The sequence below is a fragment of the Columba livia genome, chromosome 8 (assembly GCF_036013475.1).
Source record: "Columba livia isolate bColLiv1 breed racing homer chromosome 8, bColLiv1.pat.W.v2, whole genome shotgun sequence".
In the NCBI taxonomy this organism is placed as follows: Eukaryota; Metazoa; Chordata; class Aves; order Columbiformes; family Columbidae; genus Columba; species Columba livia.
Window position 1 is genome coordinate 7,238,870 of NC_088609.1, and position 13,186 is coordinate 7,252,055.

At 44.7% G+C, this 13,186-nt stretch overlaps 1 protein-coding gene and 1 long non-coding RNA gene across 4 annotated transcripts in view; one reads left to right on the top strand and one right to left on the bottom strand.

The window, feature by feature from the left end:
* Positions 1 to 134: 134 nt before the first annotated feature.
* On the bottom strand, positions 135 to 12,568 carry LOC110357810 (uncharacterized). The gene is made up of 4 exons (XR_002411713.2): positions 12,429 to 12,568; positions 11,712 to 11,861; positions 7,683 to 7,773; positions 135 to 1,191 (listed from the first exon to the last, which is right to left on the bottom strand). It is a non-coding gene; the product is annotated as an uncharacterized LOC110357810 (long non-coding RNA).
* A 54-nt stretch (positions 12,569 to 12,622) lies between these two features.
* The window catches only part of SOAT1 (sterol O-acyltransferase 1), a 29,378-nt gene continuing 28,814 nt past the window's right edge, over positions 12,623 to 13,186 (top strand). The window contains exon 1 of one of the 3 annotated variants that reach the window (XM_065071761.1): positions 12,623 to 12,770. The gene's annotated coding sequence lies outside the window, so the exon portion shown is untranslated. Of the gene's footprint in view, positions 12,771 to 13,026; positions 13,169 to 13,186 lie in introns of those variants that run through there. The other 2 variants (XM_065071764.1, XM_065071763.1) reach the window with 2 other exon arrangements.

Consider the following 13,186-nt stretch of genomic DNA (forward strand, 5'->3'; position numbering starts at 1 on the left):
AACAGGGGATGCCAAGCCCTGGCTGCTGACCACTCTTCTCGAGTGCCTGCTAGAAAAGCAATGCAGTTACAAACAAGAAACTCCCCAAAATGAAAGTAACTCTGTGCTACTAAGTCACCAATGACACCAAGCAACTTTGTTTCTTACTGTTAAAACAGAGGCTAATAAGTATTTACAGAGCATCATGGTTATTAACCATGCAAAGATTACAAAGTGCTTTGAAGAGGTAAAAATCTGTATCAGTTATACCTATTATTATCAGCTGTGATGTTATCCATCTCATGTAGTATCAGGAATAGGTTGTTTCTCAGAAGGTAATTTCTTTTGAAGAGGTCTGGCACAGTGCATTAATGAGGCACCAGTAACAGTTACTGTCCTCCTGGCGATTTTGGGCTTCCAGTCAATCTGCTGTCTCAGGAGCTGTTTAAGTAAGGGATAAAAAGGACCAAGGAACAAAGGCAGCATTGGGGTTACAGTAATGCGCCTGATGAGAAACATGGTATTTCTAGAAACGCTTCTGAACTGACTTTAAATATTCACCATATATCCGTTTCTTAAAGCTGCTTCTAAGCACTAACAATGCATTGCTTCACAGGCGCACTATGCTCCAAAAATCACACAATCATTTAAATAATTGCTGGCTGAGCAGTCTTATGTGCTCAGCCTTACATGTCACAAGCGTGGTGCTGTCATCTGCCTGAAGTACAGGTTCTGTGCCAGAAGAAGCCTGTGGACAAACTGGAGACTCCTGATCCTCAGTTTTGAGTCAACTGGGCAGCTTCTGTTTGTAACCTAGGAAAAATTAACTAGCAGTACTCTGTTGGTGGCTTGAAAGTTAATTCTAGGAGTAATCTTTGCTATTCTTCCAGCTCATATACCTTCTGTGTATCAAAGCTACACAGAGAAACGGATTTTTGTTAAACATTTGGCTGGTATTTAGGACATGGATGGTATTATTTGAGGTATTCGTTAAGTGCCAGATTGAGGCATTTGGAGGTTTCTCAAGAGTAAGGGATACATGTCCATAACATGTCAGGGTTTTTATGGTTTTATTGCAATACCAGAACAAGTTGTGGCTCTCAGGACAGCTGTAACTCCCCTGGGATGTCTGCAAAGGCAGTGTGTAATGTCCACTAGATGGCCCGTGGCATTGCTGCTCAGTGTCGCTGGAACACCCTGGACTTCACCAGGCTGAAAAACAGGCAGGTACCTTAATGGAGGTGTTGTGGAGAAAGACATTTAAAAAAAGAAAAATAAAATCTGATCCAGGCTTTGTGACACAAGGTTAGTTACCCTGCAATAAACATTGACAGCTTGTAAGTGCTGAGCCATTTCAAAGGAGAATGTTGTTTCTTGGTGCAACATGTACAAGTACTCATCCTTTCATCTCTGATTGACAGCTCTTGAAATGTACTGTCTGCATAGATCTTTCATGGCACAATAGGTAGTGTTTCAGCGTTGTCTTAAAAGTTATTTTTAATCATTCCTAGGATTTAAATTTTAATTTATGTACAGTGCATGCAAGATAGCTTGGGGTATTCAGACGCCTGTTCAGTGAGAGTCAATGAAAAGCTTTCTGGGCAGTACAGTTTTCGGTGTAACTAACCACCCCCACAGATCATAACAGGGTGGCCAGTCCTTACGTACATCTCTATTAACTGCGAACAGCAATACATTAACTGTGCTGAGCTTTCACAAGAGCTATACCCATCATGGTATAACCCATAACCTTTTCACAGCAGAGGTTTGAATAACCAGATTATAGGACTTCTTCAGTAATTGTTTTCCTGTCTGATGTGTTTCTGTAAGTACTACAGCTGCACTGCCCCTCCCAAGCATCTGTTCAAGGCACAAAAGGTTGTAGAAGGGTATGCTAATAAGAACATTAAGAACGTTGTTTGTTTGCCTTTTGCTGTGGAAAATGTTGCCTCTACCAAACAAAAATGATGACAAGTCTCTGCATCTGCTGGGAATTGCAAATTAGTACTCAGCTTGCACAGTGTGATCACTGATGAAGTACATTTGCTGAGGTAATATGAGGTCCCTCGACAGCACTGGTGATGATTCAGGCTTTTAGGCATTTGTCTTGCAGGTGGGTCGATAGAACTGTTTTGCCACCAGAGTTCCAGGGTTGCCTTAATTCAAGTTTAGTAGCATAAATTTTTGGTTCCTAATTTGAAATCTTCCTAGCTCATTTGCAGATGGAAACTTTTCTTCCTGTGTTTTCTGTTTTTTCTCCCTGAGAGGTTTGTAGTCAGAGAGCAGACATTTAGATAAGAGATGGCAAACACTTCAGAGCGGACTAGACAGCAGTGCCTCTATCAATGCCTCTGAGACCAATCTCATCCCACCTTAGATTCTTCTGATGACTAGAGAAGTGTATGTGAATTAGAATAGCCACCATGAGAGTCCAAAACAGAATAAGGGCTACATTAGCCAGAAAAATATATATATATATATATAATAAAAAAAACCCTTATCTTGTTTTTCTAAGATGTGCAGTTAGAATAATACAGAATTATAATAGTAGAATCATTTGGGTTGGAAAGCACCATTAAGACTCCAGACTTAGCAGTGCTTCCTCTTCATTCTCTTTGCTTCATGTGCTAGTTTCCCCTTATGCCTCCTCCACCTCTATCTTCTTGCTCCTCACACTGCCCCTTACACTCAGAATACTTTGCCAACCAGTGAGTTCCCAGCACCTTCACTTCCCTTTTCTAAATCATACTGAAAATTGTGTCTTCCAAAGTTGCCCTTGTTACAACAATTAATCTCTCTGTGATTTCACTCCTGGTCTCATTTTGACTTTGCATAGAACTCTGAATTTAGTTTTTGATCTTGTAACGAAGCCTGAGGGTACAACATTTTGCAGGATTGGTGTCCTGCATTATAAATTTAGAATGGCAGGGATCCAGCCTTGCTCTGGATCACTTTTATAAATGCCCATGAGCTCTGGCCATGAATGGCCATACCATATGCAATGGTCCTGAATAATTAAATTACTTTTTAAAGTCAAAGTTTGATCTAAAACATTGTTATTGTTCATTCTATAAAGTTCGGATAGATTCTTCCTTGGCAGGTTTTTTTATTTAATTATGCAAGAAATGTAAGTGATTACTTTATCTTTCAAATGACATTGTGTTCCCACCTCACACAGTTATATAATATTAAATATCCATGCTTTTCAGCTTCTAGCTTTAATGTTATTTCTTCAAAAAATGCTCAGTAGTGTGAAACTGCTCTAAAGAGAAATGTAATTGCACAACTGAAGCAGAAGAAAGCATCAGGGTTTTATAAGATGTCTCTGAACGCGTAGGTATGTGTGTGTGCCCAGAATAGGCTGGTACCCAAGAGAGAAGCATATACATTTGTAGTCGAATCTCACTTAAATTTAAAACTTGTTCCTTCTGTTAAACATGCAAATATTTCCGTTTTCTTTGCAAATTCTGCCTCTCTGCTCATTACCAAACCTTTCAGAAAAGACATAAGCCCAAATCTTCCTCTGATCAGGCTCTCAATGTGTTTTGTGTGGTCTTTATTTAGACTGTAAACTTGCTGAAGTAGGAAATGTCTTATAAAGAAACAACTACACTGTCTCATTTCACATCCAAATTCTTCTCCCATACCAGCTGTGTGTGTTTGCCTAGCAGCAAGTCTTCTGTTAATGAATGACTTGTTCTCATTAGCTTGTCAGGCTGGATATTTAGCCTATAGTTCCCACTCATACAGAGCAGCGCTCCTTCCCTTGTAGCTTCTGGTAAATCAAACAATGAGATACACAAAGCCTTGTGTCTCTGAGTCTGACCTTTGTACTTTTAATCATTAACTAACACAAAAGGCCAAAATAAAGTAACTAGCTGGTGGTTAAATATATTTTACATAAGCAGAGTCCTATGGACTGCCTGGCATGGGGATTGTTGCAGGCTTTACCATTGGCTGCCACTTCTAAGCCTTCTTTAAAAGAGGGGAAAATTAATTCCCTGATCAGCAGAGCCAAAGCAGTTGCACTTGATATGTTTGCTTTGTGAAGCTGAGGTTCAGAGTGGATTCTCCAACAGCTCAGAGGTTTTCAAAATGAGGGGCCTGAGCTGCCTCATCTAACTTTGAAGCTGGCTGTGCGTTGAGCAGGAGACTGGACTAGATGGGCTCCACTGATCCCTGCCAACTTAAATTCTTGTTCTAATAAAAGTTGAGTTTATCTGCAGGTTTTCTCCATTCAGAGCATTAATACTCTGTCCACTAACCAGGCTGATTTTTTTCACAAAACTCACAGGAACTGAATAGTTCTGGGACCTCTGGCTCTTCCATCTGGTTTGCATAAAATTGGCCAGCAGGTTCAAAAGTTGCTGGAGGCAAAAGGCAGCTGGGCAGACAGACAGACACTCCCTTCCCCACACACATAGGACAACTGTATAAGCCTGGCTTTCTTAAGAAAACCTTTCTTCCCTTTATGTTTGTGCAGAAAACTTGTTAAGTGTGCATCTAATGAGGCCTGAAGTCATTCTACGTACTCCCAGCTGCAGCCAACCTGAAATAATCCCTCCCGAGAGCCAACAGCACATTTCATACAGCTGAGGTATTCACTCTGCAATCCCAGCTATGCAGAGAAGTTGAGACATTTAGAAGTGAAACCCGGGCATCCTCTTTCTGATGGTCAGAGATTATATCGTTGCACTTACATGAGCGTATGTTTAAGTCAGCCTGGTGCCTTGTTGGTCCTGCCGGCAGACACGGGAGTGTTTCTGTTACCTCACTGAGTCGTCCTCAGCTTTCTCATAACCCGAGAGTGACAGCAAGGGGAATTTGACCTCGGCGTGCGAGAGACCGCCTGGCTGTCTGCCTTTCCCTTTTTGTCTGCTCTTTCTTAGGATGCAGTCACACTACAAAATTACCTTGAGTCATCTGTCTTGGGAGCTTTCCCCATGGGCTGCTTGTGATAAAGGGCAGACATATGAGGCACGTTAATCTGCGCTGCTAGGGGCGACACTGATATGAATCTACGGTGGATTGTGCGTGCTTCTGAGGTTTCCATCTACCTGAGCCAACTTCACACCCCTCCCCAATGTCTCTTCTGCAAGGGACCAGTTCTATAGCTGCAGTCCACAAGATCTCTTGCCTGATCAGCCAAGAGATCTTTCAGCAGCCACGGCAGCAGACGATTCTGTTTCCCTTTCTCCAGTTTGCAGAGAACACATCTATGTTCCTCTGCATTTGATGGCCCTGGAAAACATTACTTCTGTGTTCCTGAGAAAGCTTCAGAGCACTTCTATTTTCTGCCTCACAGGGAAGCAGAAACTGTGAAATTATCAGCATCCTCTGTTTGTATGTTCCCTGGAGCTGTTATACTGCGCAGTCAGAAATAGAGATCCGGCCTCAGGGATTTGCTAGTGATGCATTCAGTCTCAGCATGGCACATGCTCATTCCTGGGGAGCTACTGAGTTAGCATTTATAGTTCTACACTTTTCCTCCAAGTAGTTGAAAACCTCTGATTTTTCCCTCAGCGCTGAGGTCTTGCGCTTTGGATTCTCTTCTCATGACAGCTTACTTGGAATGCCACCAGAATGCTTTCAGCCTGGATCCTTCCTCCTAAAATCACAGGCTACAGTAACATCATGCCAGTGATTCTCCCATAACTTGGTGCCTGATCAGCAGGGAACAGGAAAATGAGGTCTTGTTAGATGCATTTTCAAAACTATAAAACAAAGACTTTTGTGCTGAAGAAGGGTAATGGTTGTTGTGGGCACTGGGAGCCACTGGGTGAATAAGCTCATGAATAGGAAGCAAGGAGCCTGCAGTTGGTAAGGAAAGCATAACTGGAAAAACTGTGGGGAGTAAGCACTGCTGTTTGTTTTGATGGTGCTAACTTGGGTTGCTACTGCAGAGAAATGGCAGTGGTAAAGGATGAAGTGAATCCACTCAAGGTTTACCCTGTTTTCTGGTTGGTTTGTCAATTCATATTTCTCCAGCCACTTTATGCAATGAGGGATTTTTTGTGTGTGGGCAAGGATTGAACTAACAGGAACACTTTTACTGTATTTCGTATTAACTTGCTAGTGAAGACAAGACCTCTCTTGCATGACCTACATGTCTGAACTCAGAATCCCTCTCCTGGGCCTGCCATCTTCAGATTCAAATCCTTTAAACAAGCTCAAGTTTTCATCTCCTCATCCATATTTCCAAAGCATGTAAGCCTCAAGGCACTAGGCCAGCAACGGAATAGTGCTGAGCACAAAGATCTTTTTGTAACCACATCAACTCAGCCCAATACAGATCAACTGCAGCAAATCCTGCAGATTGCTTCACCTCCCAGTGTAGTTCCATTATAACCTCCCATTTTTGCCTCAGCTGACAGCAAAGGCTCCTCTTTCAGCTTTTTAACTCTGATTTTTATTTTTTTCACTTTCAGGGAAATGCTGTCGAGAGCTGCCAGAGACTCAGCTGTGACAAAGATCTATCTGAATTCGGGCTTTTGGAAGTGTTCCTTCATGCCTGTCATCTCCTTCAATAAGCACGGCATTGTACCAAGTCTGTACATTCTTTACTGCTCTACTTGTTGCTAAGGCCAGCGGTGCCAAGTTTCAGTCCGATTCTTTCGGGAGACTAGACAGAAATCTGGATTTTCTTTCTTTCTGCTTTGTTTATGCTCCTGGCCCCTACAGTGCTCTCCCTTACCATCATCTAAAACATCTTTCCAAGGCAGAAAGGTTGGAAACCACTGCCCTCTCCAGGCATAACTTGCATAACCATCAGCGGTCCCTCCTTGGCCTGAATCAGTGCAGGGGAGAACACATGGATGGATTCCCTCTCTGGCAAGGTGTTTCCAAAATCAGGGAGAAGCAGAAAGCAGCAGATTGGAATGGCCTTGAGCAGAAAAGAGGGAAGCTTTTGGCAGGGGAGCGACAAACGCATGGTGTTGTTGGTCCATATGAAGCTTGGGAAAGGCTCTGGCAGAAGGGAGAGCAGCAGGATGCGCTGCCTCATTGCCATGGAAACAGCCAAAGAACTGCCTGGGCAGGTTTAAAAATGTCTCCTGCTTGGGACTGCTTTCAGTAGATGTCATCTATCTTTGCAGAGATTACAACAAGGTGGAAACAGGAAATGTCTGACACTGAGAGCTGAAAATGTTTTCTTTCGTAGTTTACAACAAAGTCAATCTTCCATGGCTTTATGAAGACATTTGTTCTCCTCTGAGAAATGTGTCCTGCTCCTGCTGGGGATTGTTTTTCCCCATGTCCTCGTATTTTTCAGGGTGTTTCAATATAAGGATAAGCCACTTCTGGCACTATGATTCTAGCTGCCGTTTTGATGTTCCTTGACTTCTCCATGGTGTTCCCCATGTGTCTTGCAAGCACACTGGCTACCTACATGACATTTCTCTGTAAGATCTCTCCTTGATGACCCTAAGGATCTCATACTCCCCCAAAGAGGCTGGTCTGTTCTCAGCATAGCACCTCAATGTTTTTTTCCCCACACCTTTCAAGTCCAATACCTTTCCCACAGCTTCATAATGTTATTTTTGAAGACAGTCTAAAAGATTACAAATATATATATATTGCAGCTTGTGTATGGAAGCCCTGCCATAAAAACATGCTTCTGTTTCTACAGCTGGGGGGTGGAGCAAGCTGTGGAAATCTCCTGATTAGAAAAGTGAAAAAGTTGATGGGTAGGACTGTACAATTACCTGCAAACGACTGTATTGGGAATCATCCTGGACCAGTCATTCCGTAAGCACAAATTCTCTTCCATGTCCATCAGCAGTCAGAATGTTTATGCTGTAACAAATAAATGAGAGACAATAAAATAGTAGAAAATCCTGGCTTACGCTGTTTTGTCCACCTAGGCACCTTAGCAGTTATGGGGAGAGCAATAGCAAATATTTAGTGTTTACTTGGGAAAAAGAGGAGGGATGCACATTTTTATTAAATATAGAGAGGAAGAGATCGCTACTACAGAGTAGTAAGCAGTCATTAAACTAGGTGTAAAATGTCAGCTCTTCCACCTGCTGTGTGTTACCTTCCCAATGAAGGGCCCCAGCTGTGTAGCACAGCTGGCAGTCTGTGCACTCACAAGGAGCACATACAGCTGCTACTGCAGGAACGGGAAGGAGGTGCTGGCCAAGTTCAGTGCTGCCTTTCCACAAAAATATTTAGAAAGGCCTTATAATCTGGAGAGTCAATACTAGTAACTAGGCCTGTTTGTTCTGGAACTAATCTCTCTGAAGTCACTCACTCTTCCAGGGCTGACTGTAGATTTAATGCAGTGTTTTCCTGCTGAAGTGACTTCAGAGACCCTCTCTTTGAGGTAGTTCAATATTTTCATGCAATTTTAATAAGCAGCAGAATATGCTGCAAAATAAATCTGATATTGGTTTGAGCCGGTGTCACGAGAATTACGATAATATATAACATATAATATACCATGTGGTTGAGAGCCAGGTGAAATTCTTTCTGAGCCTAACAGAAATAGAAAGCTGGTGTGTCACAGAAGGTACAGAACAGTTTCAGAAAACACAGTTCAGCTTACTAGGGTTAGACAATAGTTATACCTATATGGATTCAATACTTTTCATGATTTTATGTTCAGCCAGATTAGAAGTATCTTCTCCTTTTAAAATATACTGAGGAAATAACCTCCTCAATTTAAACAAACAACCCGAACTATTATGCCAGCCCAGCCGGCAAGATTAATTCTATTCCTTCAAAATGGTAGGGAAAGGAAAAAATATTTGCTCCTCAAAAAATAGTGCAAGTTTCCCTTTTCAGCAACAGAATTGCAGTAATTCAGTTGGCTGTTGCACCTCCTGCTTGCTGGTGGCAAGACACTCAACACCGGAATTTGTGAGCTTGGAGAGCAAGCCAGTAACCTGCTGGCTGGCAGCAGGGCTTCACTTTTTTCTTTTTTTATTTTGTTTTTAAAGCATGATTTAACTTCAGTAGCAAAAAGTGATGTGATGTGATGTTTGAGTAGGAATACCACTGCCCTCTGCTGAGAGAAATGTGACTGCACGAGGACTTGCTGGCTGAAGTCAGAGTTTAATTCTTGTTGCTTCTGTCTTTCCTCCAAAGTTTGCTGATCTGAATCTCTTTCAGCAAATATTTTGAAAACTCTACACCTCATACAAAGTAAAGAGGAGCAAGGGTAATTACATGCAAAATCTTGACATGATGATAGCAGAAACTGTGAAAAATTGAAGCAGAGTTTTTCAAAAGTAACATTTATGAGCTACAAACACTTCAGGCATCCTCAACAATGTGATATCTGCTGGAGCTAGTTTTCGGTTTTCCTGCCAAAATTCAATCATGCATTATCAGATCAGGCTGAAGTCCTCTACAGTTTCTTTAATTTGTTTTTTTAACTTGCCTGACTGAGTTTTGGCCTCAGTCGTCTTACATCCACACCATTTTTATGGTTATGCGAAAATGGAATCTCATTCACTGCTACATTTATAACTGGTTTTACATTACAGATCAAACATCACTGTCGTTTTGTTTTGTTTTGTTTTGTTTTTTAAAGGAAAATAGTGAAAACTGTAACAATGTTTTTAACCACTTGAGGGAGCTCTTTCCTTGATAGATTAGAAAGTTGCTATTGTGCATACATATTTTTAAACAGCTTATTATAGGACATACTACACTTTACTGAAATATGTGAAAGTATTGAGGCTCTGGGGTGACTGACTTTAAAGCCCAGATAGAAGTTTTAAAGGAAATAATCGTTCTGGTCAATAAATGTAGGCATCAGAAACAGCCATAGCTACTTCATCCCTGGGTTGACTGACACCAAAAATCTTAAAACAGACAATAAATTAGAGTTCCACAGAATTAAAAGCAGGCAACATCAATCACACCTATTTTGCAGCAGTGCCAAAAATGACAGGAAGGAACAGGATTGGGCACAGATTTACAGAGGGATTGTGAAAGTCTCAACCCTCTGCCTTGCCCCCTTTTGCCATTCCCACCTCTCCACACCCATCAGCCAATACAGACCTTGCTGCTGCCTCTCCTGGGCCAGATATGTGGTGGATGGACTTGTCCACATATTAAACATGCTGGGCAGCACATATGCATTAACAGTAAAGGCTTTTCTTTATGCTCCCCCTGAGCTTACAGGCATAAAGCAGACCCAGTCACCAAAGCGCTGGTACATAATGTGCATGTGAGAGCTGTAAATTGTTGCGTGCACTGGCTTGGTGGTGGGGAAATAGAGAAAGGAAAGGCAAAGGGAAAGGGAAAGTTAAAAATAAGAAAAGGAAAGAAAAGAAAAAAAAAAGAGAGGAGAGGAGAGGGAGAGGGAGAGGGAGAGGGAGAGGGAGAGGGAGAGGGAGAGGAGAGGAGAGGGAGAGGGAGAGGGAGAGGAGAGGGAGAGGAGAGGGAGAGGGGGAAAGGGAGAGAAGGGAAGAAGCGGGGGATACAAGCAGTGCTGCAGAAATCAAGTTGCTGCCTGGCACTGGGCAGGTGAGAGCAAGTGAAGCTGACGCAAAAGGTTGGGGTGTCAGGTCCAGAGGTTCCCACATCAAGAAATGGGAAGGACCACACAGTGATTCAGCCAGGAGTGCTGAGGAACGGCTGTAATTAGGCAATCACTGAGCAATGCAATCCATAGGATTAATGTAAAACACTCCAGAAAATCAAGATTACAACTACGTAGTGACAAGTGGAGTAAATAATGTAGCTGATGAAAGAGTGCAGCAATTTGGAGCGGTGAAGACAAGAGCAGATGATGGGCGTGAGTGGCCCAAGCAGAAGTGGCGATGCCTTCTGCCAATGTCTTGTGTAAAGGATGGGAAGAAAAGGAAGGAGAGTGACTGCTTTGCTCTTCACCCTCAGTGAGCTGCAGGTGAACAACCTCTAAAGAGCAGGAAAAGAGGCTATGAAGGCTCTGCTAGGGAGAAACCAGGGAGGTAGCTCAGTGCCCATCACATCGCGCTTTGGCCTGAGAGACGTGTCAAGAGGTGCTAAAAATATTTGGTGGCACATATCAACCACCTCTTTAAGGCAAAATAGGAAAAGCAAATCAACTAGCTCTGAAGGTTAGGTGCATTTTTATTTCTATTAAAGGCATATCATTTTCTTACCACCCAGGGTTTTACCCATTTCATTAAACAATTCCATGAACATTTTGTTGAACTTTAGGAAATTTTTGGACATAGTATGTTTGTGGTTTTTTGCTTTTCCACTTGCTGGCACCACAAGACACTTCAGTGTAAATAGCTAGAACAGCATGTTCAGCATGAAGGCATCAGCGATCATGTACAGCCTAACTTGAAAGCATCTCTAAGCAGCATTGTGTTAAAATTGACTTCTTAAGAACAGGGGCAAAGTTATGTGAAAATTCCCAGTGCACCTATTTGCATTTCAGTAATGACAGGTTTTTTTTTTCCTTTTAATTTTTACCACAGTTTTCCTATTAAGCAGCATGAAAGACTGGTGGTGGAATAAGAGTGTGAGCACACATTGCACACTGAATCTGTTTCAGACTTTTTCACTCAGCAACTCTGCTCCAAGTCCCCATGGATTATTTAGAACAACTTCTGAATAGTTCCAGCAGAGTTACACGTTTGAAAAAGTGTGTCTTTGGTATGCGTTGGTCAAAACAAGTTTGTTTTATTAATGGGTCTTCGTACCTTGGTTTGGGACAACTTTTCAAGGTGCGTTTGGGTACACGTGCATAGCACAGCCCTGAGGTCATGAGGAGAAGGAAAGACACGTACTTGGCAGTAGGAAATTAGTGGCTTAGTTCTCCTGACTTGGGGTAAACTTTCCCGTGCACACAGTGAAATGCAGCTACCGAGAGGTTACTGGAGTTTATTTGCTGGTGACGTGTTCCTGTGACTCACAGTCCGTCATGAGCCTGTGTCTGCCTGGGGAAAGAGAAAAGCAAGGGTGCAAACCTCAGCCTTTCACCCAGTTTCTGACCCTCTGAACCACAGGCTGGGACCTCTCCAGCCAGGCACCCTGTTTGGGTCCCCCCTTAACAGTGAGCTGTAGCTCACGCTCCCCAGGGTAAGACATGACCCTGAACATCCCTTTGCCACAAAAGCCCTGCTTCTTGGGGGCTACTCAAGTCAGCAGGTGCTCCACTTTTACTTCCCTTAAAAAATATTTGCCCTTGCTCCTGTAAGGCCCTTCGGAAGAACCCCACTGGAGGGGATGCGCATTTGTACTGAACCCCCAATGCGGGGGGAAGCGTTTGTTGAGCAACCCTAGCGTTCCCTCTGAAGGACGAGGACAGATAAAGCCGCGGGGTCCTCCAGGCCTCCCAGCCTTGACTTCTGTGTCCCCACAATTCCTTGACATAAAGTTTTCCTTTTGCCGGGGGGTGTGTGGAGGAGGGGGGGTCCTCATGAGGAGGGTTCTGCCCGTGGGTGCTGAATGAGCGCCCCGTGCCGCGTCCCTGGGGATGAGGTGCCTTTCTCCCTCCGCTTTACCTTCTCAAGAAGACCGGGAGAAGGTGTCGGCCCCGTTCCTGACAGGAAAGCCGGGGTGGGGGAGAGAAGGCGCGAAACCGCGGTGAGGGGGCTGCTGTGGGAGGGGCGAAAGGGGGGCGGGCGCCCCACGTGCGCCTCACGTGCCACCTCCCACCGCCCACCCCCGCGGAACGCCTCCCAGCCAATAGGCGGCGGCGCACCTCCCCCCCCCCCCTTTTTCGTTCTGCGCGCTGACGTCCGCGAGCCCTGGGAAGAGGTCGTGGCGCGCGGGCGCGCGGCGGAGGCGGGAAGCGGGCGCGGGGCAGCCGGCGCGCGGAGGGGCAGTGGCTCGGCAGCCACCAGGTGACGCCCCCGCGGGGGAAACGCGGCCGGTCCCTAAACCCCGGCCCGGCGGCGGGAGCGGGGCCGGCACACCCGCCCCTGCCTTCCGACCGGGCCCGGCACCGGCGTCCCTCCGGCGCGGTGCGGTTGGGGCGGGGGGAGCTGTGTCCGGAGCCCTTGCGCAGGGTCCTGCGGCTCGGGGGAGGGGGCAGCGCTCCGCGGGCCTCCGGGCGCTTCCGGGGCTTGGGGAGGGGGAGCTGGGGGTGGGTCTCGTTGCTAGCAGCAGACACCGCCGGACGACACTTCCGCGGTTGTTTGCGGCGAGTTAGTGTAGAAGGGAGCTGACTTGATGGTCTCGGTGTGTGCTCGGAGCCTCGGCAGCGCTCTGAGGGCTTTCCATTGTTATCTGCAGCCTTCAGGTTTTTTTGTTTTATTTA